Source organism: Hemitrygon akajei, chromosome 15 (assembly GCF_048418815.1).
Source record: "Hemitrygon akajei chromosome 15, sHemAka1.3, whole genome shotgun sequence".
NCBI classification, from domain to species: Eukaryota; Metazoa; Chordata; class Chondrichthyes; order Myliobatiformes; family Dasyatidae; genus Hemitrygon; species Hemitrygon akajei.
Window position 1 is genome coordinate 66,811,037 of NC_133138.1, and position 6,960 is coordinate 66,817,996.

Sequence of the window (6,960 nt, forward strand, 5' to 3'; positions counted from 1 at the left end):
TAGTAATGAACTAAAGACAAATTGAAGAAGCGTTTTATATCTCACACCATAAATTAATGGACCTCGTTACCCTGGCTCTAGCCCATGTCTAAATGCAGCTCACTGATGGTGCTGGATGAGCTGGGTCTCAGCACGTAAGAGGCATCCTGTGAGGCAGAGCAGATCCTCTGCTTTGGCTTTGCAAGGCCCTCTCCTCAAAGTGCCCTGACAACCTGCCGCCGTGAGGGTTTTCTTTCCATTTATTCTGATAAGCACTGTAACTATTTTTAAAAAGTAGATGTAAAGTAAAACTTTTGTTCACTTTTGCTTTTTCAGGAACGGTTCAGAAATACTATTTCTGTGTACTCGTTTTGTGCCCCTGTCACCTCAAAGTGAAATTTATTATCAGGGTATATACATGCCCCCGTATACAATCCAGAGGTTCTTTTTCTGCAGGCATACTTAGCTAATCTATAGAACAATAACTGTAAACAGGATCTGTAAATTGTAAACAAACGGTGCAAGTGCGGATAATAAATAAATAGCAATAAATGACAAGCATGAAATAACAAGATAACAGAGTCCATAAGTGAGTGTAGTTATCCCGTTTTGTTCAAGAGCCTGATGGTTGAGAGGTGGTAACTGTTGGTGTGGGTCCTGAGGCTCCTGTACCTTCGACCTGATGGCAACAGCGAGAATGTAAAACTGAAGGAATGAATGCAACATGTGCTTTGGACCTCCAGCTCAGCTCAGACTCACTCCTGACCTCACTTACATGGACTTTGAGGTACTTAGAGACATGCAGTGCAGATAGCTGGCTGTTTGCCACGGAGCTGCTGGCTAACGGTCAGGCCCACTGCAATCTGGAATGCTTTGCCTTAAAGGGTGATGAAACAGCATCCAAAAGTAACACTGAATCAAATCCAATAAACATTGGAAACGGAAGACAGTCACTGGGCTAAGGGGAAAGAGCAGGGGTTTAGTTGGATTGTTGAATCAAAAACCTGGCAGTCACAATGAGCTCAGTGCTTAGCAGAGTTTAGTTTGGATTGCTCAATCAGAAATCTGGCAGTCACAATGCCTTTATCGTATTATTTTGATACTGGCACAGAATCTGGAGTGAGGCTAATTAGAAAGATTTTCTGTCTGTTTCTTTCAAAATGTGTGAATTTACTGGGTTTGCTGACCACAAAGTTCTAAACTCAAACACAGACCTTAAGCCCTATTGGACATAAATAGCCACAAATACTCTCACTAAAGGGAAATTACGCTGTAACTACCCAATCCTCAATGACTAGCTTACTTCCCTGTTTATTCTCCATGGTGTGTCTCACTGCCAATACCCACTATTTGAGCAGTGGGTCCCCCTTCCCTACCAAGGAGAAGATGCTGAAAATGAACGAACTGTGTTTCAATGCAGTTCATTTATTTTCAATGATATATGATAGCAATCTAACTCCAGAATTCACCGTTATCAATTGGTCTCCAACAGTAAAGTTTGGGTTTCCCTTTTTTCAACTTGTAGTCAACATCTATCTGAAATATAATTAAATTCTAGGTTCAAGTACATTTATTATTAAAGCATGTATAAATTATACAACCTTGAGATTTGCTTGCTCACAGGTAGCCACAGAGCAAGAAACTCGAAAGAACCCAATTAAAGAAATAAAAGAATAACAATAAAAAATAAAAGACCAACTCTCGGTGTGCAAGTGAAAGAAAAAAACACAAATCATGCAGAAAATTGAAGCGAATAACAGCATTCCGAACTAAAATTGAGTCCTCAGATCCGGGCCCTGGAGCAGCCTGTAGTAGGCCCAAAGCCTCGGTTACCACAAATGAGAGAAAATCAGCAGATACCAGAAATGGAAGTAATAAACACAAAATGCTGGAGGAACTCAGCACACCAGGCAACGTTCATGGAACTGAACAGTAGATGCCCCAGGATGAGGGGTCTCTGCCCGAAACGTCGTCTGTTCCCTGCCTTCCGCAGATGCTGCCTGGCCTGATGGGCTCCTCCAGCATTCTGTGTGGATTATCAGTTCATCATATTAGTGGACACGGAGCACAGCAGCTGGGGCAATTGTGGTAACTTCTACTTTACAAAAAGACCATTCGAGCATCTTTATTTGGGACGGCAAATGATATTTACAATACAGAGGCTTCCAGGTACCTCGTGCGGCATGGGTGGAGGAACTATATACAATGTATACTGGGAGTAAAAAGAGTGGAAGTAAAAACCCTGCCAACCCCGGATCCCGCCTCTTGTTACCAACAGCTCCCTGATTAGTATTAACTTACTTTTAATAATACTCACATTACAACACTTCTCCCCCTTTAAAATCCAACATTCCCCAAATCTAGAAGAACTGGGAAATAAAAACAGTGGTATCATTAGCAACAATACAAAAACACCTAAAAACAACATGGCAAATTCAACATTCAATTTAACAACAAAAGAAACCATCCAATCAAAGATTCAGTCTGTCAGGAGGTTTGCGACGGCGCTGCGATCTACGCGCTACCCCTGGTGACCCAGCAGGCACCGCTGGTGAGGATGTTTTGGGTGGATCTAGTGTTGAGGACATGAGAGGGGTCTGTGTGTCCATGTGAGAATGTCCATCCTCTTCAGGGGCCTCTGCCCCCTCTGCCAGTGTGTCTCCCTCTAGCAAAGTCACTGGTGGACATGCTTCCCCAGTAGTCTGTCTCACCTTTGGAAACTCCATGGAACTGTCTACCTCTGAGCCGGAATCATGACGCAGGCGCACATGGTCCTGATGTCTGCGGAAAACACGCCCATCAGTCAGCTTAACAACGTAGGAGACTGGACTAGCCTGTTTAAGAATAACACCAGGTAGATATTGCTGATTGTTTCTCACGTAGACATTGTCATCGGGTTCTAACTGTCTCTCTCGCGCATGTTGATCGTGTCCCTCCTTCTGCTTTTCCTGCTTTCTCTCCACTTTTGACTTCATGTCCGGGCACAGCAGGTCCAATCTTGACTTAGGCCTACGCCCCATCAGCATCTCTGCTGGAGTGCATGCAGTCGTAGTCTGTGGAGTGAGGCGGTATTTAAACAGGAAACGTGAAAGCCGGGTACTAAGCCCTGTCATCTGCTTCAGGCCTTCCTTCACTGTCTGAACAGCCCGCTCAGCCAAACCATTTGAGGCTGGGTGGAAAGGGGCCGTCCGAATGTGACGAAAGTCATTCTGCCGCATGAACTCACTGAACAGCTCACTGGTGAACATCGGGGCCATTATCAGTGACCAGGGTGTCAGGCAACCCGTGGGCTGTGGGGAAGGCCACAGCAAAGGCTGTGCCACAATCTGCTTCCATCGACTCTGAGGACGCTCGATTTCCAGTTGCAATGACGGAGCAGATGACCCTAAAGGGTCATAATGGCGGGGTAACACAAATCGCCACTACCCTGCAACTTCCAGACATGATTCTCTCAGTGTCCTGAGATAAAACTATCATCGTGTGGAAACTAACTTGGGATGAGACTAGCTACGGTGTCCCTTAACGTTCCCTCTATGGTCATTCTCACTTTATTAGTGATGTGGTCATTTCTTCTGATGGTCAGTTTGCCCTCTCTGGCTCCTGGGATGGAACCCTACAACTTTGGGATTTGACCACGGGCTTAACTACCCGTCAATTTGTGGTCACACCAAGGATGTTCTGAGTGTTGCCTTTTCGGAAGGTAATCGCCAGATTGTGTCTGGTTCCCGTGATAAAACAGCTAAACTATGGAACACCCTGGGAGTTTGCAAATATACTATTCAGGATTAATGCCACTGTGAGTGGGTTTCGTGTGTTTGCTTCTCGCCAAACAGCAGTAATCCCATCCTCGTCGCCAAAAATATGTGGTAACTTCTACTTTACAAACAGACCACTCGACAACTTGATGGCCAAAAGAGCATCTTTATCTGGGATGGCAGATGATATTTACAATACAGAGGCTTCCAGGTACCTCGTGCGGCATGGGTGGAGGAACTATATACAATGCATACTGGGAGTAAGAAGAGCGGAAGTAAAGACCCCGCCAACCCCGGATCCCGCCTCTTGCTACCAACAGCTTCCCGATTAGTTTTAACTTACTTTTAATAATACTCACATTACAACAGCAATCTTCATAGCCTCAGTGCCATGGGGAGGAGTGACTTTCGCAGACAATGAGGGAAATTGGCTCTCGCCCTGACCGACACCCTGTTTTTTCAGTCTATCTGGGCCAGCATTTAAGTTGACCCAACACTGGAAAGGCAAAAGGCTCCGGTGCCCTGGAGAGAGGAGTGAACATGGTGGAGTGTGAGTGGAAACAGCTCCCATCCCCGATCCCGATACTCTATCTTTTCAGTTTATTGAGGCTGGCATTTAAATTGACCAGACAATGGAACAGCAAAAGGCTCCAGTGCCCTGGAGAGAGGAATGAATATTGCAGTGAGCAATTGAAGTTGCCTCTTGCCACTAATCTGGGCCAGCATTTAAACTGTCTAAACAGGACAATTCACACTAGGACCCGGCTACTGCGATGGGCTCAGAGCCTAGACCACGCCACCCAGCAACTTGCCCTGGGCCCGGATTCCATTGCCCAGCCTGAAACGTTCTCAAGCTCTTCAAATCAGTTTGGTATCAAACGATCAAACCTAGCACTCAGGCCAGTTGTACGGGCACCAAATCTCCTCTGCCAGGGCCCCAACTTCTCCTTTCAGCACCCAGAGTGATGCAATCTCGCTCCTGGCCAGCTGTACGGACATTGGAACTCCATTTACATTGATTCTGCAACACACCACCTCGGCTCATCCCCCAAACTCACCTTGCCACCTTTCACCCCTTCACTATTTACGTCGATAACTTAACACAACTTACCTCAGTAAAGGTGTTTTAGTGACATTTTTAGTTGAAACTTAGATTTTTGACTTCTAGAAAGTTGTTGCACATGTTCAGTAGCGCCATCTTAACAAGAAGCAAATTTGTAGGGACACCAATAATTCTGTAGTAATTTTCATTGTAAAGTACCACAGCATGAACTGTTCATGACTGTTTGACTAAAAGCAGATAGGGAATCTGGGTAGATACAATAGTCTATGAGACTAAAATCTCTAAAAAGCTTATTGGATTTACGAATTTCATTTGTTAGAAGTTAAAGTCTGTCCCAAGCCTTATAGGCTTATCAGGCCAGTGCTTATGTCGGATTCTGTGGTGTCAAGTGACTGAGAGTATGAGACTCCTCCCTGGATAGGACACCAGTCTATCACGATGTTATCCAATACCCATTTTCAATTGGGTGGACTGGAGCAATGTGTGGTTAAGTACCTTGCTCAAAGATACAATACGCTGCCTCGGTTGGGGCTCGAACTCACAACCTTCAGATCGCTAGTCCAACGCCTTAACCACTTGGCCACACAGTTTCATTTGACCAGGGAGGAAATCATTTTTGTTTCATCATACATTCTGCTTCAGTGCCTCTTTCCATTTTACCTTCCCTTGTAAAAACCTGGATAAAGGGCTTTGCTGAACCATTTAAAACATAACTCAGAAATGCAGAAAATTGTCATGTTCCCATGAGTGGGACTATTCAATAACATAATGGTGTCTATACTTTTCTTCAAATCTAGAGGGATCCATGTCAAGAGACTCCTCTATGGGCAGAGGAATCAATCTGCTTTGTTTCTTTGCCTTCCCACGTATCCATGTTCATTTCACCTGCAATGCCAAAGAGTGAATGTTTCAGTGGACAGGAACAAACACTTTGCCAGAAGCAAGAATTAAGGGTTCTGGTGTATTAGTTGACATATGACCAAGAAGTAAGGACCATTCAGTGATACTTAAATTAGAATTGTCATTGCTCACCGATCCCCTTAAACAATATTCTCTGAGTCATTGTGTTTTAGGGGTGTCCGAGCCGGACCAAATGCGACTTTGACTGCGACGAGGCAAATGGTAAGTAAGGAGGCTGTGAACAATGTTATTATAAACACAAATATTAAAAGGAAAACACAGCAAAAGCTCAGAGTTTGAGTCTGTCTCACTCTGAAAACAACAACGCGTTCTAGGTGTATTATCCCTGGACGATGTGATCTTCCTCAGGTGAACAGGAATTTTCTGTTGCTTTTCAGATCTAAGCATGTGTTTTACCTTTTAGATACGTCTCACCCTTTGCCATCTGTCGGATACAGGGGTTCTGTGGTGGACCATGTCTTGGTTTAACGTAAGGGTTCCGTGCAATCTGGGGATCTAAGTCCTGCTGGGGCAAGTTTGGTATTATCTATGGAGAAAGTTTAAATTACAGTCTCATCTCTCTCCTAAGGTGTTGGTGTAGGAGAATGCTGCAAATACGGTTAACCCAGAGAATGAGGTAGGTTTGAAGACTTTGTTACTGACTCCACATTCCCTTCAGAGGGATAGGCACGGACTCTGTGCCAGCACCTCATTGCCCTAGTGTGGGAACGAGCAGTAATCCTGCTACCACCATATGGGTGCACAGGATTTCTTCAACAACTTGAAATCGTTGGTGTATCAGCTGTTGACTAAGGGCCTCTCCATACATATGGTGCAGATGTTTTCACTAGGGTGAAAGGGTAACATTATACAATGAACCAGGTCCCAGTCTGTCCATACCACTTGTTCTTCAATCTTACAAACAACTATTAAGCCCAGGCTTTTATCGATTTTGCTCAATAAAGTGCTAAGTCCTCCATTTATTTGTTTATAAATCCATGCATGTATCTGACATGGATTTCCACACTCATGGGCAGTTAGTATCAAGACTATCGGAAATAACATTAATAAGAATTTGTCAGGACGCTGAAGCAGGGATCCAATCACAGACCAAGTACTGTGCGCACTGTGATATTTACTGAGCAACAAATCCAGAGAGGCAACAAAGTCAGTGTCAAAGTTCAGGCAGAGATCAAAAATTCCAGAGAAATCCAAAAACCAGGATCGGGAAACAGGAAGAGTCGATATTCGGATGGACAGAGT

The 6,960-nt window shown here is 44.4% G+C and overlaps 1 pseudogene; it reads left to right on the forward strand.

The window, feature by feature from the left end:
* Nucleotides 1-3,346: 3,346 nt before the first annotated feature.
* On the forward strand, nt 3,347-4,700 carry LOC140739077 (small ribosomal subunit protein RACK1-like; annotated as a pseudogene).
* Nucleotides 4,701-6,960: the final 2,260 nt, after the last annotated feature.